Here is a 27,089-nt window from a genome sequence, read left to right as displayed (position 1 = left end):
TGCTAGTTCAGATCAAGTTTGAGTTAATAAAATGAACCTTGATAATCTGGATTGCATAAGCTGTGAAGTCAAATTATTTGCTTGGTGATTAACCTGCAAGTCATATTGTTGACCTTGTAAATTGTTCATAATCTGAAGTTTAGCCTTTGTAGTTTACTTAGTATTCCTTTTAGTTTCAGTGGGGAGATGCCATTTTAATATAAATGTCATAAAAAAAGACTGTAAATCAGGATCTCAATATTCAGCAGATAACCATTCTTAGTTATTTTGGGGTGAAAATTCTGGCAAGAGTTTTTAAGGCTCCCTGTTCAAAACAGCTACTTGTTTGGACAGAATGAGCTTAAAAGACAATAAACTTCAAAATGTGGAAACAAACCTTTTAGTTGATTGACTCTCTCAGGATCACACTCATATTTTTCTATTTTTTAAGTGTTTAAAGAGGATTTAATTTCTAAATAAACTGTATTTCTATATACCTGAACTATATACGGTATTTTATATTCTCAGCATCTACTCTTCTTGGCTAGAGTTCATTATATTTTCTAATCCCATATTCATGGATTTAGTTGAGCAATCTCTCTTGGCATGTATTTAGGTCAGTTTATTTGTTCACAGAAATGAGGTCATTGTCATATGGAAGCATTTATTGTATTATTTAACTAATAAATTGGAACAATGAAACCTAGAAAACATTTTTATCAAGTTAAAATATCAAACCACACAGTTTTTTCCTTTCACTCTTACCATAAAATTGTTCCTAGGAATTGTGCTATTATACAAAATCTTTTTCCAAACATGATTTTGTTTAAATATTGAAAAACAGGCTCTGACAGGGTGGACCCCACTTAGGATAGTAACTTAAATGGACTTTTAAAAAACAAAAGAGGATCAAAAGAGAAAATGGAGGAGAGATTGGAAATGGTAGTTGAGAGGAGGAGGACGAAGTGCTGAATGGTGAGGGGCCTGGATTGAATACAGTGGCAATGGATTTGGGAACACCTTTTAACACACAGTTAGGGAGCCATGTGATGAAGGGTGACTGAGGGTGCTCAGACCCTATAAAGGGTGTGACTGTGAAAATAGAAAGACAGCATCAGACCTAAGAGACCTTCTTAAAAAAGAAGCAACAGACCATAGTAATGGGTCAAAGGTAGTTGGCAAAGGAGAAAGGGAAGCTTTGGTAGAAATGGGGAACTTGGGAAGGGATAATTACTAGTTGAGATTAGTGATATGTGAAGTTTTCCTGCAAGCTTCAGGCCACTATACACAGGTTTTGTGTGTATGTCGTGGCCTATCCGTGAAAGAATAAGAATGGCCATGTTGACAAATACAAGTTGGCCTTACCTCTGTATTGGGAACAAGCCAGTAACTTGACACACGCCTCTCCACAGATACCTGAAGGCAGTGTAGTGTTTAAAAATAAAATAGGCCCATTAAGTTTTGACTAATTGGGAACCTTGTCACCATTATTTAGCTGGTTGAGGTTAAAAAAGAAAGAACATAATTTCTGTGACACTGTGACGTATATAATGGTGGTGAAATATTTTCCCTTCCCTAAAAGTGACTATGGCATTGCTGTGCTGTGTGCTGTGTGGAGATAAATTGGTCAAGTTCTTTTTCTTACAAGTGACAGAAGTCTAACTTGTACCATCTTAGGCAAAAGAAGAGAATTTACTGGCTCATATAACTGAAAAGTTCAGGGATTCACTGCTTCAGACATGACAGTCCCCAGTTATTTAAATGATGTTGTCAGGCATCTGTTTCTTTTTTCTATCTCTTGACTCTGTTTTCTTTGCTGTTGGCTTTGTTTCTATGTCAGGTTCTCTTTCAAATGATAGGAAAGATGGTCCCAAGTATATTTGGATCAAAATAACCCTTATAACTCTAGTGTATTCTACTCTTTTTGCATCCATATCAGTCGCTTAAAAAAAAAAAAAAAGAAGACCCCAAGTAACCTTCCCTGGAGTAAGTACACCAACCACTGAGTCCTGGGGAGCAGGAGACTCTGATTGGCAAGTCTTGGTCTTGTGCCTATTCCTGAGATGAGAGAGGTGAGGTCTGATGATTGGCAGTCCCCACTGGAATCACATGGAATGGAGGAAGTGGGGCTCCTGAGAGGAAAGGATGTGAGGCTGAAAGCACCCTCAGGTGAGCTTAAGGCTATTGGTAGTATAGAAACATTCAAAGCAAAAATAAAAATAGTATTGGTATCTGGTACATGTGGAAGTAGAGAAACCCAATCAATGCTCATCAATTACAGAGGGATTTAGGAAAAACTCAGAATGATTAAGGACTGAGCTGAAGCTTGAGGAAAGCAAAAGCCTAGTTAGATAATTTCTCTGGACAGTACCAGGGATCTCTGGATAGATTAGCAGTTCAGAATGACTGTGAAGTTATTGACAGTTTTGATCTGTGGCTAAAAGACTTAGGCCTGACTCTGAGAAACAAACATCTGGCCAACCTACGAGTAAGACTTTGTCTTCCTTACATGTGGGTAGCAGCAGGCAGGTCTGTGTTGAATGGAACAGAACTTTATCATGTGATGGTGACACAGCAGATGATGTAAGTCTAATAGAGATGAAGTTAAGTTCTAGAAGGTGAGGAAAAGACTTGCAGAATCACACAGGTCCTATGGGTTTGGGAAGTCAGAGAAGGAGTAAGAATGGGGCTAAAGACATCTTGGGTGGATCCGACACTAAGGCAGAGGCAGTTTGCTTCCCACCTTTCTGTAGGTTTCCTACTGCCAGAATTTCTCCACTTGGTCAGCAATTACACAAATTCTAGGCCCCTTCCCCAAACCACTTACTGAGTTGGGGTTTCTGAGCAGGGGGGTGGGAATGAATTTTTTACAATGCCAGGCAAGCCTAAGTTGCTCTAAGGTCCATGGCCACGGGGAAGATGAAGACATTCATTTCTCACTGACTCTTAGGAGATGTATGGGCCGAATGGCCCAAGTCTGACTAGAAAATGGAGAAGTTTTACAAAGATATTGTAAGTTCTTATATTACATATCTTGTCTAGACTCATTCCAATTTTGTCCCTTCTGTCACATGACAACACCCATTTCATTAAATACCAAGACAGGAGGGAAAATTGTGGAGCTTATTTTCTGACTGACATCCTGAAGTTCCCAACACCTTTCAAGGCTTTCAACACGAATTTAACAGAGTGCTTTTGAAGATTCCTTCTCATTCTAGTTTTATGAATCAGAGGACTGGGATTTTACCATAAAGCTGTAGACCTGAAGGTGTGAGGAGTGGGGAATGCAAAAGGAACAATACTCTTAACTCATTTTGGGACTCAGTAGTGTGCGCTGGTCCTAGTGATGTTTTTCTAATGAATAGAATACTGCTAAAGTGATGGGTTGTCAATTCTGAGATTAGGTTATAAAAAACTCTGACTTCTATCTTGCTGTAATGTATACTCTTGCCCTCCCTGATGAAGCCAGCTGTCATGTTGTGACCTGTCCAGTGGAGAGGCCCACATAGCAAGGAACAAAGGCAAGCATCTGGCTAGCAGCTCATGAGGAACTGAATACTATCAACAATCACATGAGTGAGCTTGGATGCTTCCTCAGTCGAGCCTGTGATGACTGCAGCCCCAACTGACACATTTATTGCAGCCTTTGGAGAGGTCTGAAGCCAGAGAAAGCCCAGATTCCTGATCCACAGAGACTATGAAATTAAAAGCTACTATCTATGCAGCAATAAATACCTAGTATGCTGGGCAAGCAACACATCAATCCCAGGCATTGAGACTATTGGGAGCCCCAGTGGAGTTGATAAACCATGTCATAAAAGGAGCAGCTGCAGGATAGCTGAGAAGGAGCAAGCAGTTGAGAGTCTAGTGATGGCCTCAGGAGACCCCCAGGGAGGTGTATAAGGTATATATGAAATATTTGCCAAATTCCCTATTCTCAGAGGCTTTATAGCATGGTGAAAACATAATAAACTCTATGGTCAGAAAGAAGTTCAAAGCCCAACTTTGTTATGAGTTACTTAAGTTGTCTTAACCTTAGTTTTCTACTCTGTGAAGTAAGACTACCTCTTATTTAGAGGATTGGCTGAGGTGCACATGTAGCACTGTGCCTGACACATAGGGACTCATAACACATGGTCTTTACTGGTAGCTTGAACAATTTTTTCTCCTTGTTGAAACTTTTTCCAGTCAGTATTTATCTGATTTATGTTTCTAAGACACCACCCTCATTTCTCATTTTATCTTTCTGGCTACCCCTTACCTTTGCTGCTTCTTTATTGTTTGTTTTCCCCAAGATTCCCCATTAGTTTCCTCTTCCCATTTGCCATACTCTTTCTGAGCAATATTATCTCCAAGGAAACTATTCTTTCTTTTTCCAAAGTTCCTTCTGGTCATAAATAGGAACTTCCACCAACACTTTCACACATTTAGAAGCACTCATTTGGGAGCAAGCTTTCATTTTCTCCATACCTCTGGCCGACTCTTATGCCCAGCAGTGGGAGTGACTTCACTTTTTGGTGAAATTGGGAAAAGGGGCTCTGTGTATAACCCTAGCTTTTGGTGTGCTAGAGTTTTCTCTCTCTCTCTCTCTCTTTTCCTTCCTACCCCTTCCTCTCACTCTTCACCTTCCGTCTCCAGGTCTTCTCTGGTATTCTCTTCTTGAAAGTAAGCATATCAGGCAAGCCTGGAATTGTCTGAATTGAGCAGATACGTTCAATCCTGTTTAACATTAAAGAAATATAGAGTCAGATTAAACATTGTTGACATAAATGCTTTAAGAATTCAAAGTGTAAGATTATGGTATTTACCATTTCATCTCAGATAAGAAAGATTAAGGAAGGACAGAGTTTTATTTATAATCTTATGTTATAACCTACAATATTAAGTCTATGTTGACCTCAAGGCTTATTCAATTGTTTGCTATAGGAAATTGTGTTGGATCACTGAAGTTATAAACTGTATTTGTCCTAGGAAATTGAATTTGCTCACCAGCTGTGTGATAATTAACCCACTGACTATGACCTCATTGATTTTACTAAAGTTAACCTTATCCATATTTAAACTTTGTAAATTCCCTTTAGATAGGAAACTATTTCAGACTCTATCTAGATATTTCTTCTTGCTTGTTATATAGTTAAAATAAAATGCCAAATCTCATTCTTACACAGTACCACATGAGTCCCAATCTAGTTTTTCCAATAATAATAAGAGTGTGTTTTGATTTCTATCTTTTTTTCATATTTATTGATCAATTTTGAATCTGGAGAGGATGGATATGATAAACTGGTCTTTTTAAATCCCTGGCATAAGTTAAATTCACTCGGGGACTTCTTTTCATTGTAACATGCCACTTGGTAGTAAGGTTGAAGAGGAGGGGATGAATAGTCCCACTTAATTCTAACATGGGCAACTACCGACATTTTAGAAAAGACATCACCAAGATGGCAACATAGGAGGATTCTGAATTTTCCTTTTCTGCAGACACACTGAATATACAGCTACACATGGATTATTTCTCTCTGAGAGGAATACAGAGTTATTTGAGTGACTCCTACACATCAGGCAACTGAAAAAATACCAGTATCAAAATGGGTAGGAAAGGCTGAGACACATCCTCACCATAAACCCCACCCCTGGCACAGCATGTTATAATCAGGAGGGAACCCCCAATATCCAAACCTAGCTTCTTGCTGAGGAGCTAAAGGTGTGAGCCACACATATAGCACCCCAACCTGTCCCTAAGTCTGCCACCCAAGGGACAGGTCCCCAGATCACCTAGCTCTGAGAGCCAATGGGTCTTGCATTCACAAGTCCCAAAAGACTATTACAAACAAGGAAGCACTTGTTAACAGGCATGCAAGCACTCCCAATGGCTATCCCTCTGGGCCCAGTGCAGAGGAAGTAGACAAAAATGCCCATCTCCCAGTTTTTCCTGGAAGGGGTTTAACTGCATACTCTACCAGCTGCTGTTTGAGGGTCTGGCTTCTGTTTAGCTCACATCTAGGTGCTGACTCTGATCCTTCCTGAAGCCTGAAAGAGCTGGAGGGCACTTTCCCCACCTTCTCTCTTTGGCTCACTCCATCAGTAAAACCAAGTTGTCAAGGTCTCTCTGGAAGGAGCTTGTTTCCCCAACTGTTACGGCTGCCTCAGGGGACTGGCTCCCAAATCACCTACATCTGGGAGCTGATGGGGCTTGGCATTCATGAATCCTCCAGGACTGCAGAAAGCAAAGTGGTGGTTCTATATGGGTACACAGATACTCCCAGCAACTATTCCCTCTGGCTCAGCACAAAGTAAGCAAAAACACCTAGTCCTGATTTATCCCTGATAGGGGCTAGACTGCATATCTATGTTCTCACTTTCCCAGCTGCTGCCTGAGGGTCGAGCTTCCAATTAACCTCTTTTGGGGAGCTGAAGGTGTAGGCAGTTAGTAGTCCTCTGGGAGCCTGAATAGGCATATGGGCATCTCCCACACTTTGGGGACACTCACAGGTCTTGCAGCACCCTCCACCACTGACAGTCACTAAGAACAAAGAGGAAGCTTGGACAATCACAAAGGTTTGAGAGGCAACAGGAGCTCAGGCTAGGCTGATTGCCTAAGTTTATCTCCTATACAAGGCCAGAAAGTCAAAACAGGGAGAGGTGGCTTTTATATCTAATAGGTGTTATATCTAATGCTCAGAAACTAACACAGAGTCAAGCAGAATGAAGAAACAGGGAATTATGTTTAAAGCAACAACAACAGAAAAAAAAAACATAAATAAATCTCCAGAAACCAATCTTAATGAAATGGAAATAAGTAATTTACCCAATAGAGAGTTCAAATTAATGGTCACAGAGATGCTCAGTGAGGTCAGGAGAGCAATGCATGAACAAAACAAGAATTTCAACAAAGAGACAGAAATATAAAAAAGTACTAAACAAATCATAGAGCTGAAGAATATAGTAACTGAAATGAAGAATTCAATGGAGGGGTTCAATAGCAGACTGGATCAAGTGAAGAAAGGATATGCAGACTCAAATACAGGGCAGTGGAATTCACCCATTTAGAGGAGCAAAATTAAAAAAGAATGAGAAAGAGTGAAAATAGCTTAAGGGTCTTATGCGACACCATTAAGCAGACCAACATATGCTGAAGGAGTTCATCACCACTGGACTGACATTACCAGAAATGTTTAAAGGGATTTCTTCAAGCTGAACTAAAGGACACTTTTGGTAACATTGGAAATATGACAGTATAAAACTTACTGGTAAAGGAAATATATAGTTAAATTCAGAACTCTAATGTAATGATGGTGGGCAAACCACTTAAATCTAGTATGAAAGTTAAAAGACAAAAGTATTAAAAATAAGTATTTAACTACCATAATTTGATAATGGATACACAAGGTAAAAATACATAAATTGTGACATTACAAATAAAAATGTTGGGTGGGGTAAGAGTGTAAAAATGTAGGGCTTTTGTATGCATCCAAAGTTAAGTTGTTATCAGCTTAAAATAGACTGTTACAATGATAGGGTATTTAATGTAAGTGTCATGGTAACTGCAAAATAAACCTGTACAATTACAAGAGGAAAACTGAAAAATTCACAAATAGTAAACAACATGCTCCAGAATACCCAATGGGTCAAAGAAGAAATCAAAGGGGAAATAAAAAAACATCTTGAGACAAAGAAAATGAAAACACAATATACCAAAACATGTGGGATACAGTATAAGCAGTCCTAAGAGGGAAGTTTATAGAGGTGAAAAAAGTTATGTATGTTGGTGGACACATACTAAGAATGCAATAAATGTAAATTATGATTACATGGAACTGATTAAAGATACTTATGCAATAATAAAATCAATAAAATGGTAAAAAAAGTATAAAAACTTTCAGTTATAAGTTCTGAGGATCTGATGTATAAAATGGTGATTATAATTGATAATACTATTTTGTATAATTTGAACTTACTAATAGAGTAGAACTTAGGTGTTCTCACCACACACAAAAAAAGAAAGGTGTATATGTGATAGATGTGTTAATTTGATGGGGATAATCCCTTCACAATGTATAGATATAGCAAGTCATCACATTGTATGCTTCAAATATAGCACAATTTTGTTGGTCAGTTATACCTCAATAACATGAAAAAAATTTTAAAAAACCCTGTATTTCTCAAGGGGCCAAACTGGCTTTGGCCAGTTTGCAGCAGATCTTCCAGGATAAAATCCAAATTCCTTAGAATGACACATGTGCTCCTCCGTGATAAAGCCTTCCAATATCTCTTCCAGTTTCACTTCCATTACGTTGTCCAGTACTTACTATATTCAAAGACTGTGAGCATGGAGATCATGTTGTTTTATACACCACGTTATCTTAACACTCGCTCTTCTCTCTGCTTAGAATACCCTCGCTCTTACAGACTTTCCTTAACTCTTCTTTTCCCTTCCCTTGCAAAGTTTTCTTTAGTGCCTTATCTGAGCTTGTATCTTCTATAACACTTGTCTGTAGAAGTCATAGCAGTGTTGTTATTAAAACACATAAAACTGTCAAGCGTTCCTTCTCTGGACACCATGCTTTTGCAACCTGCTCTAGCCCTCCTTCCCATGGGGTAAGGAGTCCATAAGGCCAAGAGGATACATGGGTAACTTAGTCCCTGGGATTTCCTCTGCAAGTGTTCTTGAGCCTGCCTCTGGGGCTTATTCTGGCCTCTTCCCAGTCTCCATCCTCCTGAGTGTGGTCTGCCCCACTGGTGTGCACACCCATGTGCCCAATGGGTAGCTGAGGGCAGTTGTTGCCTAAGGAGAAGGATGCTGGCTCTCCCCTGACTGGCATATTCTGCTGTCGAACTGGGAGGAGTCCAGGTCATTATGAGACTATATACATAGAAAATATATATGATAGTTAAAATAATAAGTAACTCAACAGTTTATTGACTGAATTTTATACCTCTTCAATGTTTAGAACTCTGCTGTTGACAAAGACTCTCTCCTTGATCAACTTTAGTCAAGTTCCTCTTAGCCTTCTTCTTGACTTGGCCTCCATCTTGGGCCCCCTCCTCTTGCTGGGCCCAATTTTAGCAAGAATCTTGCTAAGTCAGTTTACAGAGAATCTCCCCACCTTTGATATCCAGTCACCCTGGCCTACCTTCAGCAAGAATCCTGTTAAGTTGCTTTAGCAAGAATCTCTCTACTCTTGTCTCCTTCCTCTTAGTAATTTTCCATCCACTGACATTCTCATCCTATTCTTTGGCTATAAATTCCTGCTTATCCTTCTTATACTATACTGAAGTCTCCTTTTCCTTGATTGCAATAGTTTCTGAATAAAATCCTGCTTTACCGCTTTCACCAGTGTTTGGCTTCAGATCTCTTTGATGGTTTAAGAATCTTCATTTATATTCTCCTCCAGACTCCACAGATATTAGTTGTGGACCTTTTTATTGAGCATTCATTATTTGCCAGTCACAATGCCGAGTGTCATTTATCATATGATCCACACAATAGCCAATTGATAGGTCCTACTGCTGACCTCAGTTTACACACAATGAAACTGGGACACAGAGATGTTAAGAAACTTTGTCAAAGGTCTCCTAGCTCAGAAGAGTCAGAGCTGGGCCTGGAATGGAGCTACTGCCTCAGAGATTGGACTCTTAGCTTCTACAGGGCTATGAAAATGGCAATTGTGATTCTCATTTATTTTGAAGGGAATAAAACAGACTCATTAACCACAATTAGTGAGGTTGTCTGGAGAAAATAATCGTCTGGGAATCTGCAACAAATTGTTCAGACTCCAAGATTTGCCTTCTCAGACCTGAGACTAAACTACCATATGACCCAGCAATCCCACTACTGGACATATACCCTGAGAAAACCATAATTCAAAAAGAGTCATGTACCACAATGTTCATTGCAGCTCTATTTACAATAGCCAGAACATGGAAGCAACCTAAGTGTCCATCTACAGATGAATGGATAAAGAAGGTGTGGCACATATATACAATGGAATACTACTCCGCCATAAAAAGAAACAAAATTGAGTTATTTGTAGTTAGGTGGATGGACCTAGAGTCTGTCATACAGAGTGAAGTAAGTCAGAAAGAGAAAAACAAATACTGCTAACACATATATATGGAGTCTAAAAAAAAAAATACACACATATATATATGTGCTAACACATATATATGGAGTCTAAAAAAAAAAATGGTTCTGAAGAGCCTAGGGGCAGGACAGAAATAAAGACGCAGACCTAGAGAATGGACTTGAGGACATGGGGAGGGGGAAGGGTAAGCTGGGACGACATGAGAGAGTGGCATGGACGTATATATACTACCAAATGTAAAATAGATAGCTAGTGGGAAGCAGCCGCATAGTACAGAGAGATCAGCTCGGTGCTTTGTGACCACCTAGAAGGGTGGGATAGGAAGGGTGGCAGGGAGACTCAAGAGGGAGGAGATATGGAGATATATGTATATGTATGGCTGTTTCACTTTGTTATAAAGCAGAAACTACCACACCATTGTAAAGCAATTATACTCCAATAAAGTTGTTAAAAAAAGAAGAAAAAAAAAAACCCACACCATTTACATTTTCACATGCCTATAGAGAAAGAGTGGGTAATCTTGTTCAGATGGGAGTTTCTTCAAATAAAGGAGCAAAGAAGTGGAAGGAATCTAGTTGAAACCTGAAAGGAAGTAGCTCTGTCATTTAACAAGGAGTGTTAATAGGTGTGGGAAAGTAGCCTTTTGCATATCTTGAGATGGAATAACAGTGCTCAAGAATTCCATCAACATATACATATCCTTACTCCTCAGATTTAGAATGTACACTACTGGCAGGCAGGATCCACACTGTCTTTAAATACTCAGAACAAATCTTTAGCCACTCAAATGTTAGAATTGTCATCTAATTTAGAACATCATTCCTTGTTGGAACTTGGCCCTAGTGGAAACTTTACAGATCTGCAGGCAAACCTGCAGGTTTGTGGTTTGCTTCTTTGCTCGTCATATTTATGTTTGTTCCTAATAAGATCAGTTTTTAATTTGAGAAATCACATCTTTTTTGGCTCTTCACATGACCGTGAATGTCACAAGCTCCTGATGATTTGTAAACTACAGTATACAGCAGCTGAAATGCATTAGTTTAATAATAAATACAGGGAAAAGTTTGATCTTATAAAGTAACAATTATGCAAATATCTGAGACTGAATTGTGGTTCTAATGGTTGCAGTGTTTCAGCCACAGCTGGTTTCCCAATGTACTTCAAGAGATTTTTTTTTTTTTGCATGTGATTTTAAAATTCCAAATTATTTCCAGGATAATTCAGTCTCTTTAAGATTTTCCTGCTTGCCCCTTACATGTTTTATCTTTCACAGTATTGCTGCATAGCTACCTAAGCAAAGCATGGAGGAAATCTTGACTCATAGATGGAATCAGCAATGGAAAATTCTGTGCTGTCTCAATCCCCTAAGTGAGCAAAGGGAAAAGTATTTAGAGAGACCATCAAAGGACCCCTTGGAGGTAGATAAAGCTACATAGCTATAGAGGAAGAATCAACCGTATTGACTGCTGCCTGTTAGGTATCCCCATAGGTATTCCCAGTAGACACCTGCCATTAAGCGTCTGTATCTCACAGGCATCTCAAACATAACACATACAAAATTGAATTCCTGATCTTTCCCTGCCCCAAACAGACCCTGCCAAGGTCATCTCCATCTCAGTTTATGGTAACTTTCTCCTCCTAGTTACTCAGTCCAAACCTCAAGAAGTCATCTTTGTTGGGTTTTTTTTCCATATAGAAAAAGAACCCCGTTGGCTCTACCTTTCAAGTATATCCAGAATCCAATAACTTCTTATTCTTTCTCAGCCTGATCCTAGCCATGATCACCTGAGTACCTAGATTATTGAGGTAGAGACTATATGTGCTTTCTGCTTCCAGCCTTCTCATCCTTCCTTCAAGCTCTTTTCCACACAGCAGTCAGAGGGATTCCATTAAACCTTCATCAGGTCATGCCACTCCTCTGCCTTAAACCCTGTAACCATTCTTCATCTCATTAACAATAAAATTTAAATCTCCTCTACTTCCAGTTCTTTGACCTCATCTCCTATTGCTCTATCCTCCAGCATCACTGGCCCTCTTGCCATTTCTCAAATACTATTAGTGTATGCCTGCTTCAGAACTTTAGCACTTGTTGAAATGTTCCTTTAACTCCATGTCTTTGCTCAAATGGAATTTTCTAAGTGAGGGATCCCTGACTACTCTGTTTATATTTGTAACTGCGTACAATGCTTCTTATCCCCTCCACTGTTTTTTTTACCACAATTATCTTAAATAATTTAATTTACTTGTTTCTTTTATTTATTTGCCCCCACTAGAGTATAGATTCCATGACAGTAGGGATTTTCTTCTATTTGTTCACTGATAGAACCCCAGCAATCAGAACATTATTTGGTATGTAGTAGGTACTCAATAAATGAATATTGAATGAATAAACGAAGATGTGAATGAACTGTGCTGAAACGTGACTCTGGCTTCTTCCCTCCATTGTTTAATTCTGGAACTATTGCCCTGAGCATGGAGAACAACAGCCATACCCAGATAGGTGTTTATGTATCAGAACACATCTAAGCTTAAATGTTAGTAGGGGCAAAGGAAAATCATTTTTGATAAATTCTTCTGTCTGCATTACTCCTTTCTTTCTGTGACAGGGATAACTGAGATTGACCATGAGGGATTTTAGAGGTAAATATGAGACTTACAGGTAAAAATCAATTTTATCTAGAATTTTTGAGTCAAATCTCAGACTAAGAATCAACAAATGGTTTCAAAGAAATGCAGCAGGAAGCCTCTGGTAGTTTTTTTCAAGGTTTATATGAACAAATCCTTATGTGTGCAAGTGTTGTGGGTAGTTCTGCTGGTACTGCAGGATTGGGGTGAAAAATGTGTATTTTTAAACTTCTGTGATCAATTTGGGTTGGAAATGTAGCACCATACTTGGCTGCTCCATCTTCATAGTAGATGGCATAATGGCCCTAGAGAATCATTAGTGCAGAAGATGCCTGTAGAAGGGGAAGAGTGTAAAGGACCTAGGAAGGTCCTATTCAACTTACACATTAATAAAATGGCCATCCTTCCTTTTTCCCCCCTTTTTGGTTTAAAAAGGTCTCCCTGCCATTTTGCAAATTTTTTGTTTGTTTTTTAGTTTCTTTATGATAATTTATGACTTTTCTGGGTTTTTCATTAAAATTTTACATGTTGAGGGACACTGTTTTAAATCCCATGATTCTCTTGTGCCTAAACTAAGTTTCTAAATTATATCATACATGGGAACTGTAGCCAGGAGTTAAAAACCTGGCAGTTAAAAACTTGGATTCAGTACAGGTTTTCTAGCGTTCCCTGGAATCACTAACATGACCCTTGATGAGTGGGGGCTCCCTCTCTCTTGTTGCCAGTTCCTGGGGATTTCAAAGTTGAAAGTCGAATAAATACAGAACTGATGATGTGACTTTCTTTGGAAAATGTGTAATTTTATTTCTACATATTTCAGTTGTGTACTTTTTTGGTGACCAGTGTAAAGCTATCAATATATTTAGAAAAATATCTACATATAAATGTGTGCATACTTTAAAAATACTGTGAGCTCTAAAACATAAAATGTTTTATTGTTGTCTGTCTTTATGTGGTAGATTACAGTCACTTTTGTTACCCTACAAGAGATTCCCAACCTGGGAACAAAAGCATTTTCATGTTGATTGTTGAAGATTGGTTCAGGGTATGGAGAGATGAGTTAATGACAAAGAGCCAAGAATGTGAATTTTTTGAGAAGCTTTTATTGTCCAAGTACTATGTTAGGTGCTCCACTCACCTTGATCCATTTAATACTTCACAGCAATCCTATCAGGTTTTGCTGGAATTGCATAACTGGCCTAAAGTTGTGCAGAAATTGTGGTTAAGCTCGTATTCAAAGCTCCTAGGCTTGTATAACTCTGAAGTTCATGTTCTTTCAACTTCATCAGGCAGAAATGGGAGTCCCAGGGGCTTGAAAAATAAAGATTTTCTTGTTTCCTGGCCCAGTCGTGACTCACTTGCTTCTCTAGCCCTCATCTCTTCCTAGTTTATTGAGAATCATGGTGCCATGTCTTGGGCTTTTCCTCTGCCATCTCTTTGGTTACTGCCTTATCGAATTTAGTCAAAGGTTTTTTAGTTTTTGTTTTTTTTTAACTGCTGGTTAAAATGAAATTTTTTTTTTTTTTTTTTTTTTTTAAGCTGTCCTTTAAAAAAAAATTAGTTTTCATGGAATCCTTTAAGTTAAACAGGGAATAAGGTTCCACATAGAAGTTCTGGTAAAACTGGCTAAACAAAGGATTCAAGTAAGATTTAACTAAAGTACAAAGGGAAACCAGACGTAAGTGGTTCTGAGCATTTTCTCAGAAAAATTGGGTCAAGAACTAGCATGAAAAGCTGTATCATTTGAAAGATATTTTCCCCTTTTTATTTTCAAGGGAATTCACATCAAAAATAACAAAAAACCCAAGATTATTTTGTTTTATGAGGTATGGTAAGGTGATGGGACAGGAACTGAGTATACTGCCAACAGGGCAGTAGCACTGAATGTGGGGAGGCAATGGCAGGAGAGGGAGGTGCAGCTTTGACAGCTGGTATTCCCATTCTTCCTTACGCTCTCACATCACGAGTTTCTGATCTGCAACAACATGGGGGGAGAGAAGCAGATAGTTTGAGGTATGAGTGGGCATAGAACGTTATAAGGTGCTTTGAAATAGTTTATTCAGCTTTTATAACAAGTGTGTGAAGTGGGTAGCATAGTGTATCACTTGGCCTTGCAGCGACCCCCAAATCTCTGTGGCTTCAAACAACAAAGTTTATTTGTCATTTACATTTAATGTAGGCTGTAGATGAGCTGCATCTCTGCTTCCCATGTCCTCTTCACTTTAGAATCTGGGCTGAAAGAGCATCCTTATACGCCTACCATTCTAATAGCAAAGAGATGGGACAAATGTCACATTTCAATGGACAAAACATGTCACATGTCAGGTCCAAAGATGGTGGGGTGAAAATGTATATTCCTTTCTCAGGCAGATAGTAATACATTATACCACTGGCAAGTTTTATTATTGTGATCGTGCTTCTCATTTTACAGAAGTGGAAACCAAAGCATAGAGAAGTTAAATTGCCTACGTTAAAACTACTGACAAGTGGCAGAGGCCAACTTGGAATCTCACTTTCTGACCCAAGGCTATTACTTTTGTATTATACCAATAAGAATGGCAACTTCATCTGTCCATCCATCTTTGTTACGATTTGCCTTGAGAACAGTTTTCCTCCTAATGACTTACTAGAAAATTTATGTAGTTAACCTAATGTACATTATGCTTCCTTCCCTTTCAATCCTCCAGTAAATGGCTTTAACATAAACCTTGAAATGCAAATGATTTCTATATGAGAGAAGTATTTAAAAAGTTACACATAGTCCACTCTTGGATGAAAGATTGAATTAAAAAATAAAATCCCTTTTCAACACTGGAACTAGATTAACTTAATTGTAGTTTAGTAAAAATTTGTCCTAAGTCTTATATTTCTTTGTATCAATTAAAACCAAATGTAATTTATAGTAGTGGTTGTGTGGACATTTAGTGATAAGGAATTTTTCGCAAGCACCTTAACTAAAGTGGCGATATGACCCTGAATTGTTTCCAGTCTCCCATGAGTTCTCTGAACCTCAAGCCAACAGGGCTGCTGACTTTTCCCAGAATCCTTAGATTTCTCCATTTTCTGGTCTCTGGGTCTTAACTTAGTGTATTGTTGCCTCAGCCTGAAATGCTTCCAGCCTTCTCCACCGTCTCCATCACCCAGGTCTAATCCTAATAATCTTTCAGGCTCCATCCTTAAATGCTTTCTGCACCAGACAGACTTTTCCAATCTCATCAAATACAAATATAAATCGTAGTAAAAAACCCAAACAATGCTTTGCTTAAACTCCAGTATCCCTTCTTACTCTTTTGCCCAATACCGTTCCTCTAAAAGATGTGCAAAAAATAGTTCTAAAAAATTGCTATATTTGCTAACTTGAAAGTTTTCTGGGCAATGTGTGGAGCTGATGTATGTTTTTATTTCTTCAACAAATAATTATTCAATGCCTTTCACTGCAAGGCACGCACAATTGACTTGTCGAAGGTGACATAGCTGTAGAGTGACAGATTCAGGACTGAAATCCGGAATTGCCTGACTCCGCAGCCAGTACTCTTAACTACTACATAGATATAAAGAGCTAGAGATTCTTGAATGCTAGGTGACTTCACTGTTGGGCAGATATTAATTTTCTTTCTTTCCCTTAAAAAAATTGTATGAAGTATTGCACCAATGCCTTTTTAGGCTCCTATTTAGTCTTAGTTTAAAAATTGCCATTGAAACCATTTTTTTCCCCTATGAATCCAAGATGATCCCATTAAAAGTGAAATAATATTTTCTGGGTGGACTGTATTGATTAAATTGTATTCCCCGGTGATAGATTCAGGTTTTGTGGGTCCTGAGCTTACACAATTTTTTTGGCCCTCTTTAAGAAAAAGAAGATAAAAGTATAAATATAAAAATAAGCCTGACATATTTAGTATAGGAAAAGAAATCATGATAATTTACATGAGTGTTAGAGGTTCAACTTTTTTTCTAAGCTGAGACAGTGTACCAGATATGCTTACATAGACATGCTTCCTTATTGCCACCTGGCTTCTGATCCCCACCCGGGATGCTTCACAACTCCTGGCCACTCCTAGCACTTATGGCAGCCCTACACATGAGGCTTTATTCATTTCCGGGTAGGTCTACTTCTGGTCCTGGCAATTCAAAAATGATGACCAGGGCTTCCCTGGTGGCGCAGTGGTTGAGAGTCCACCTGCCGATGCAGGGGACACGGGTTCGTGCCCCGGTCCGGGAAGATCCCACATGCCGCGGAGCGGCTGGGCCCGTGAGCCATGGCCGCTGAGCCTGCGCGTCCGGAGCCTGTGCTCTGTAGCGGGAGAGGCCACAACAGTGAGAGGCCCGCGTACCGTAAAAAAAAAAAAAAAGATAATCAAGTGGCACTGGTTTTAGTCTCATATGAGTCTTTGAGTTAATTTTTGGACTTCTTGGTACTTTTCCCCAAGAAATGGAGATATTTTAATAGGAATAGCCTTTTGCAATACAAGGATTTATTTATAATTAAAAAAAATTTTTTTTGGCCATGGCACTGGTTGGACTATTGTCTTCATAGAAGCTATTTGGCATGAATATAATTTTCTTTTGGAAATACTTGAATAGAATACAAAATAAATAATGAAAATCGGTTCTTAAATAAATAATGCTGTCACTAAGGGATTTAACTGAAGTTTATGTGGCTCAGACACTCTGTTCAGAATAATATCACCTAGAATCAATAAATTCCGTTTTTAAAAATCTTGGAAATGACTACATTTTTTTGAAGGATTTAAGCCATTTTTTTCCTTTAAGCTTTGTTGAAGTATTGGCTCCCGCAAAGACAATGAGACACCCCTGGAAATTAGGTTTTTGGTGTAGTATTAAAAAATGGCAGCAGAGGGCCTCATTGCAATATGCTAGATTTTTCTTTCTTCATGAAAGAACTTTTTCTCTCTATTGCTCTTCATCTCTTGTCTCATTTTGAAGCTTGCAGTATGTTTATATGAAAAAAAAATGTTTTAAATACCAATTTTACTATATTGGGAATGCAGGGTACAATTTAAGGCTTAAAACCCATTATGTTTTCTCTTCATTCCTGGAAGATGTTGAAATTTTGATATCTTTCTTCACTTCCTTCCACAGCAGTAAGGAATTGTATACTGTCTTTTGCTTTTTCTTTCAGGCTGTTACTCTCTTTATTAAGACCATCCAATTTGTTGGCAGATTATTATGAAAGCACATTCATGCAAATTATTTTACTTTATTCAAAGATGAGAAAAATTACATGGCAGGAGTTCATAGTATAATATCACGCTTATTAATCTTCCAGTTGCCTTTCAGTTAATTGTGCTCAAGTTCTAACAAAGTTATCTCCTATAAGAAAAAAAAAAAAGCTGTAGGTTATAGCTATGTTAGATGTTCAAAAGGAATGGGGTTGAGTACAGGTGACCCATTAATTAAGCCTGCCTTAATTATTCTATGGGCTCATCTTGTTATTAGTTTGACTATGGTCAGGAAGGATAATGGCACAGAAAATAAAAGTACTGGTCGAGCTACAGTTCAGTGTACCCTGAATGGATAGACGTGGGTTTGCACTTAATCCCAGTGAGTTCCTTTTTAACACTATTGTCTAGGAGAGAGTGTCTCCAGAGAACCACAAATATCTTTGATAATTATGGGTCCTGTAGTCAAATGTACCTGTTTTTGGAGTCTTAACCTGGTTATTATAATTATATAATTATGTTAATGGAGACTTTTTATCTTATCCAATCATCATTTACTCTCACTAAGAGTACATTTCTAAAATCTTGCTTAAAAAAGAAAATTCTAATCATCCTTTAGAAAGGACTTGTTTTTAGATGAAAGAGTTTCAGAAAAATGGATTATTGTTCATTGCCAGCTTTCAGAATCCTTGCTTCTTGAGGAGTTTGAATAATTTAACAATTAGGGAATATAAACATTATATAAGAAAGGGCTAAAATTTTATTGAGATTAGATGAACATTTAACATTATATAGAATCATAAAAAGATTCTATGGGGGACTACCTTAGTGCCGCAGTGATTAGGAATCCGCCTTCCAATGCAGGGAACATGGGTTCGAGGCCTGGGAAGGGAAGATCCCACATGCTGTGGAGCAACTAAGCCTGTGCACCACAACTACTGAGCCTGTGCTCTAGAGCCTGTGAGCCACAACTACTGAGCCCGTGTGCCACAGCTACTGAAGCCCGTGCTCCTAGAGCCCGTGCTCCGCAACAAGAGAAGCTACTGCAATGAGAAACCCCACGCACCACAACGAAGAATAGCCCCCACTTGCTGCAACTAGAGAAAGTTCGCGCACAGCAATGAAGACCCAACACAGCCAAAAATAAATAAATAAATAATACAATTTAAAAAAAATGAAAATCTACAAAATAATTCTAAAAAAAGATTATATGGGAACACATAGCATAAAAATATAAGCACTATATAGAAATATTATATAGAAATGTTATATAGACAAGGGCCCCCATATAAACTTTCTATAGAAAACATATAAACATTGTATAGAAAAGGGCCAGTATTTTATTGAGATTAGATGAACATTTTACTTTGCATGTATTTATTGTGATCCTCAAAACAAAATGCTGTACAGCAGAAACTAACACAACATTGTAAAGCAATTATACTCCAATAAAAAAATGCTAATAATGATGGCTACAAGTTAGAAAATTTAGAACACAGCCCACTATTTACTTTTTGTGATAAAACGTGGTATAATAGGTTCTGATTATGTTTTCTGATAAAGCGTTATACAGCCATAAAACTGGACAAAATTATCAAAAACCACTATTTCGGGGCTCTTGAAAACGACCAGAGGCATATAACAAATTGAGAAGCAATTTATTCATGAAAAAATACTGAATGTCAGATATGAATGGTGGGAGTCTCTGGCATTCTTGCTTGGGACTTCTCTCATCCACACCCACCCCCAAGGTAGATCTGAGCAGAACTGAATAGGGCTCTGCAGAACAAGAAAACAAGAAGCTTCCTTGCCAGAGAGGGCTCACTTGGTTTGGAGCAGAGTATGGAAAACCTCATATCCAGCAGTGTTGTCAGTAAAGCACAAATTTCATTGGCAAATGAATGGGAGGACCAATGGCTCAGGTACACTAAGGTTGTAGTCCTGGCTGGGGCAAGCAGTGGACTAGCGGACTAGCCTGAAATTTAACAGGGAGATCTGGGAAATGAGACAGCCGCAGAGGGCTTTGATAAATTCTCCATATATCCACTCAGGAGAGACTGGAGAAGGCCCCCCAGATCAACATATCCCTGGCTAAGCATGAGACCGTACTCCTGTGCAGAGTTGATGCTAGAAGGCCTGGTGGGAAGTAAAAGCCAGGGCAGTCTTGAAAACTGATTGGTTAATTCAATGGCAAAACTTTCTTTAAGTTATTTAATTAGGGTTAAAGGCCAAGATAGGATTATGTAATTTCTTCTATTTTTGTAAATTCTTTAATTTCTAAATATTTAACCTAGAAATACACTAGAATAGGAAGAGTCTTTTAATCTTTGAATTGTGAATCTCTGAAATCTCTTTCCCCACCTACAAAATAGAATTCTTAATTACCTTTACTGCTTCCTTTAGTTTTATTTTAGATCAATAATATCAATAGAGAACTTTGGAATGTTAATAATGCTAGTATTTACTGAGCACCTATCATTAGCCCAGTGCTGTGCTGACTTTGTACTTTTTATGTCATTTAATTCTACAATCACCCATGGTAATATTATCCCCATTTCTGGTTGGGGAGATTGGAGTTTAAGCAGCATAAATTACTTTTCCAAGTTTGCAACAGCTAAGCAGCAGAGTAGGTGGAATGCAACTTGAGACCATCTAGTTTCTGAATTCATATTCTTAAATACTAGTCTAAATTTTCAAATGCTGGTGCTAAAAAATATTTTTCTATGACTGTAATAACACAATCTGATAGCAATCAAATGACCTTATGTAGAGTTATTGGTACATTAAGCAGGTATATACTTTAACTTCTTAGCTGAGCCTTTAAAAAAACCTTTATATTAAGGAGACTTTCAAACAGCTACAAAAGTAGATAATAATATTATGATCCTTCATGTATGTACCCATCACACAGCTTTGAGCTTTTTCTATGAATGCTAAAATTACTGCTTGCCATGCTAATTTTCACTACTAATTTTTAGTAATTATAGACTGATTATAGACTAATTTGGGGAAATAATTATAGACTCATTTTGGTAGGGTAAATACCAATAAGTTTTAAATTTGCAATTAAATTTTTTCAATAATGGATTTTACTAACTTGTTATTCAATAAATATTTCCTTTTGAAATGGACACACTCATAATACATTTTCATAAGTAGACAAGTCAGTGCAAACAGCATGAAGAGTAGGAGTAGGCAGGTGGAGGTGTTCCACTATTTTGCATAATGGAGCAAACAACTAGAATGCAGTAGGGTGGAGCTGCAGAGTTTGGTTTGTTCATCCTCTATTTCTTTAAGGTGTTGCCTACAGACTCTGTGGGTCCATCAGTGACCAGTGAGCTAGTCTTCTTCTTCTTCTTTTTTTTTTTAAGACTAATTTTTGGAGCAGTTTCATGTTCGCTGCAGAAAAGTTGAGTGGCAAGGATAGAAAGTTCCCATATATAACCCCTGCCCCTACATGCACAGCCTTCCGCACTAGGGACATCCTCCGTTAGACTGGTTCACTTGTTATAATCGGTGAACCTACACTGACACATCATTATCACGCAAAGTCCATAGTTTAGATTAGGGGTCACTCTTAGTGTTGTACATTGTATGGGTTTTGACGAATGTATAATGACATGTATATACCATGATAGTATCATACAGAGTAGTTTCACTGTTCTAATGATCTGGGCTAGTCTTTTGTTCACCACGTTTTCTCTCATATATCAGTACTGCTTTTTAATTGTATTTCTAATCATGTCATGGTTTTCAGTGACTCTAGGGGTAGGTTGCTCACTGACAAGCAGTTGTAATTACTGCAACCTCTGCCCTGTGGTTTGCAACAGAGTTGAGGTGGCTTATGGGACTGGAAGGAATTAGTAGTATGATCATACCTCATTCTTTTACTCCACCTACAGAAATATTTCATGCTGCACAGAGCATTTAACTGCTTTATTTAAAAATTTAGGTCCCCCGAATAGACTGTGGTATTTTAAGCCATATGTTTCTGTAATAGTCTCTTAATTCCCCATTTAAAATCTATTTACAATAACTCTGGCTCCTGACAGAAACCATTTAATAGTTCTGCCTCTTCTTTGGCCTTGTACTTCTGTCCCATATTTCAGTAGTGAATATCATTGCTAAAGCTTTGATTTATTTCTGGGAAAGTCTTCCTGGCTTTTTCTGCCTGGTTTCCTCAAGAGGTTGTAAGCTATGCATAGCTAGACTATTTTTACTTTATTTGACAAATTGTTTGCATTAAACGAATTTAGAATAATTTTGGTTACTAATGTTTGACTTGCTTCTTTCCTAGGCATTTGTATTCTGGTATGCTTAGAAACTGCATTTTGATTATTCCCGTAACTTCTTTACCATGTTATATCTTGGCCCTTTAAACTATCACTCTAATTGGCTTGTCAAGAAAACTCAAAATCATAGATTAAGTAGGTAATCTCCTTTGACTTCTTAGTAGGCAAGCCCACTCCAGAGTAGAGTTTCAGACAATATTCCTCTTCTACTCTATAGCACAGGTTGCCATGTACACAGTAGAGTTGTAAGAATCCCCCAAATTCTTTTCAGCTAGAGTTATTGCTGCTGTACTAGATGGGTTTTGTTCAGTGTTAACATACAGGTTGGTTGGTTGGTTTTTGTACAATTTGTGGAACTTTCAGATGACTTTAAATGGATTGTTTTTCATTTTATAGTATAGGTCTTAGAAAAAGGTCAAACATCAGTTAATAGCTCAGATTCTGGGGCTAGAATCTCAAATCCTAACTCTAACACTTAAAATCCTAGGAGGGGCTTCCCTGGTGGTGCAGTGGTTGAGAGTCCACCTGCCGATGCAGGGGACACGGGTTCATGTCCCAGTCCGGGAAGATCCCACATGCTACGGAGCGGCTGGGCCCGTGAGCCATGGCCGCTGAGCCTGCGCGTGCGGAGCCTGTGCTCCGCAGCGGCAGAGGCCACAACAGTGAGAGGCCTGCGTACAGGGAAAAAAAAAAAAAAAAAAATCCTAGGAAAAGTGAGCTTCACTTTTTTTTCATTTGCGTAGAGGAGGTAATAATACCAAACAAAGTTTTAGCTAGGATTAATTGAAATAATGCATACAAAGCCCTTAACTTGGCTTAGATTGTAGCAATGTAGACTTTGACTATAAATGTATACCTGGATTACAGAGTTTTTTTCTCTTATCTGGATATACTAGTCACCCTCTGTACCCCAAAAGCACTCCATAAAGTGTTTTTTTTTATCATAGATTTATAGTACCTTGCTACCCTTATGTCCAGAGACTGCGCTAGCTTGGCCTAGAGTGGATATTGAGACAATACATGTTGAATGAATAAGTACACTTAAGCCTAGAGTGCCTGTCCCAAATCCCACCCAGCGGGCTTTGTCATTATGTCATTCTAACTATCACCACCATCACCACCATAACCCTGTCATCCCCATGTTATTCTTTTGGTCCAGTACTAACTGCTAGGAATACAAAGGGGTCAAAAGACAAGGTTCTTTCCTGTAATTGAGTTAGGATGACTGAACATGGGCAAAAGTTAAACAAAAAACAGAAAAGAAATCATTCAAAGTAGCACGTTAAGTGTTCAATGAGAGGTACAGGCAATAACTGTGGGTAGTATTTTTTTTTTTGCATGATCAAAAGCACAGGTTTGCAACCTCATAGTCTTATCTTACATTTAGTCATTTATTTGGTGTGTGATTTTGCTGTTATTATACTCTGTTACTGAATTTTAAAAATAATCTTTTGTCCTTGAGAGCAGTGTAAGTGAAAATGCATAGAATGTGTTCAAAACAGTGTCTGACATATTGAAATCAATCAATAAATTGTAGATAACATTCCTGTTGGAGAGAAGGCCATCTATGAGGGTTGAAGGAGATTTCATAGAAGAAATAGAAAACATAGCAAGGACAGTTACTCTTTTAAAAAAATTAATTTATTTTTATTTTTTGGCTGTGTTGGGTCTTTGCTGCTGTGTGCAGGCTTTCTCTAGTGGCGAGCAGGGACTACTCTTTGTTGTGGTGTGCGGACTTCTCATTGTGGTGGCTTCTCTCATCGCGGAGCACGGGCTCTAGGCGCGCAGACTTCAGTAGTTGTGGCATGTGGGCTCAGTAGTCATGGCTCGCAGGCTCTAGAGTGCAGACTCAGTAGCTGTGGCGCACGGGCTTAGTTGCTCCACAGCATGTGGGATCTTCCCGGACCAGGGATCGAACCCGTGTCCCCTGCACTGGCAGGTGGATTCTTAAGTACTGTACTACCAGGGAAGTCTAGGACAGTTTTTAAAATGTCTTCCTTACACATTAACTCAGTTTTCTGGAATCAGTTTGGAAATAATGGGGCAGAGTGGTAGAGAGCGGGCGGGACTATGTGGTGAGTTACTGAATATCAGGTGCAGAATTATATTCTCATTAATTGAAAATTTTGGTTAATCCTCCCTAAATAAAATATAGCATAATTTTTATGTATTAACTTTTTGATATCTGAATTGAAATTCATATACTTCCCTGTCAAAGAGGTAACTGATTTAATCAATGAAAATCTGTAAAATGGAACAATTTTGTGAGATATCATTGCAATCAAAGCTCTTCCAATCAGTACCTCTGTGATTATTATAATAGGTCCCTGGAAAGCAACAGTATCTTGATGACACTTTCCAAAAACTATCTGTAGTGAAACTAGAAGAAAAGATTCATTTTTAATGTTATATTTATTGGACTAGGTAGTTCCCACACATATTAAACAACTCACAGAGTAAAAATAGTCTACAGTAAAACATGTCTCTTTTCTACTCCTTTTCTTTCACTTCTCAGAGGAAATCCCTGAGGTCTGTTTTTCTGCAGATAAGTATCTAGAGATATTTCTCTCTTTTTAAACGCAAAAATCATATGTAATGTGCACATTCTTGAATTTTCACTTAATATTTCTTACTTGTTTTATATTAATTCATAAGACTCTACTGCCTGAAACATGACATTTAAAAACAGGGATACTCTAGTAAGGTGCTACAGTGATAATAGCTAGCTAGCGTATATTGAGTACTTACTGTGTTCCATGAAGTTTACATGGATTGTCTAATTTAATTTTTATAATGACACTAGGGAGTGGGTACCATTTTTGTGCCCATTTTGTAGAAAAGAAAAGTGAGGTTTAGTAATATTAAATATCTTGCCTGTGGTCATGCAGCTAATAGGTTGTAGAGTTAGGATTCAAATCAAGGCAGTCTGACTCCAGAACCCACATATGAAGTGTTCTGTTGCCTCCCAGATTTCATACTCCTCATTTTCAGGAAGACAACTGTGTACATCATTGTATACATAAATAGCAGATAGCGTGATTAATAACAATGATGGTGGTGATGAAAATGACTAAAGCCTCTGTCAGTGCTGACGGATGTCTGAGAAGCTGGAAGTTCTGATAGTAGCCTGGGTGGCTCTGGGGACTGAAGAGGGCAGATGGAGCCGCTGCATCAGCAACTGCGGAGCTGCAGAGTCAGAAGATGCTACCACATCTGAGGAAGTTGTGGTGATGGATGTTGGCATATAATAGTTCATGAGGTCTTTATAACTACCCCGTGAGGGTGGTATTATTAGCCACAAGTTCTAGATGAAAAGCTGAGGCTCAGGTAAGTTGCCCTGTCTCACACAGCTGGGAAGTGACAGGACCCAGTCTCAAAGCCAGACCTTAACAGCTCCTGGAAAGGAGGCATCTGGTAGGCACACCAGCCTTGAAACCCCAGCTTTGTGTCACTTATTAGTTTCAGACTTTCCCCCTCTAAATGTGTGTAACATGTTTTAGTGAAAGTTTATAAGAAAGATCAATATGAAATTGAAGTAGGAGTGGGTATGTCTTTGCCACCCTCTTAACATGGGTACCTGCTTTCCTTCTTGTGGCATCCTCCAAGGGAGTTCCATATAATCTAGTTTGAAACTGTCATTTCTCCTCTGGGATGGAAATTCTGTCTGACAAAAAACATGTTATTGAAAAGCCTAGTCTTCATTGATTAAAAGGCTAAATCAAGTCTGGTCAGATTCCACGTAAACTTCTGTCTCAGTTATGCTCTTGTCAGATTAATTTGGATTATACTGTTGTTTCAAAGGACATAATCTGGAGCTAGGGAAAGATGTTATTGCCTCTCTTCAGAGTGTAGGCAAGTGCTTTAACCATTCTAAGACTCTAATGTTACTCTCAAGATGATTGTGGCCTTTGCAGGCCTTTGTTCAAGTGTCTGTCTACCACAAGGTCTCAAGTTCCAACAACCCAAAGGGCTAGTCTTTGCTTTGTCCAGCATGGTGGATGCTAGGATAGAGTCTATATTACTAACTTTTAATTTCAGAAATAGTTTGTACAAAGCTTCCCTCATCTGCTATTGTAATGTTCTTATGAATATCCAGAATTTTACTCCAAGACCTCTGGCTTTGGTCCTGGCAGTCTGGAGTCTGTGAAATGTGTGCTGCCAGGTATGTCATAGGACATGCCTGTACAACTGAGCAGAAAGGCAGGCTGTCATGTGGAACCAAATGAAATAATAAAGGACTCTTATAAGTCTCAAAGTTCCCATCAGAATTCTTGGATGGAATTACTTATACCTGGCAAATGGAAACACAGCTGTGTTTTCAATGATTTTTTTAAAAATACCCATTAAAATACTGGCAATGGCAGAGCAAATTAAAAAGTTAATATAATTTTTGGTTAGACAATACTTTTATGAAAACCCATAGTCCTTTCTCATAATTGACACAGTGAAAGAAGCCTCGGTTGTAAGTTGAGAACTGAGGAAAAACTTAATTCAAGCATTAGACTGTTAATTTAATGAATATGTGACCTTGGGCCAAATAATATTTCTGAACCTCAGTTTCTTCTTTTGTAAATGGGGCTGATACTCTCTCTGCTTCATCTGTTTTTTGTGCTTGAATGAGGTAATATGTAAAAGCTATAAAGTACTCTACACATAAACTGTATTAAGTATGATTTCTAATGTGCAAAACTTAAAATCATAAAATCATATATAGACGACATCCAATAGATGCATCTTTTCTGTAACATTTCAAAATAATTGTCCCATCTTTGGACATTTCTGGCAATGGTCCCGTATTCTTTAGGATGCAAGCCATTCTATATTTGGCAAGTGTCCCAAGTCAGTTTCCTTTTGAAACGAACTCAGAGGAGGAATTAGGGTGCAGGTCATTTATCAGATCATCACCTGGGGAAGGGAGGGAAAGA

This window comes from Lipotes vexillifer, unplaced genomic scaffold (assembly GCF_000442215.2).
Source record: "Lipotes vexillifer unplaced genomic scaffold, Lipotes_vexillifer_v1.1 scaffold120, whole genome shotgun sequence".
Lineage (NCBI taxonomy): Eukaryota > Metazoa > Chordata > Mammalia > Artiodactyla > Lipotidae > Lipotes > Lipotes vexillifer.
Note: the sequence above shows the minus strand (reverse complement) of the source record.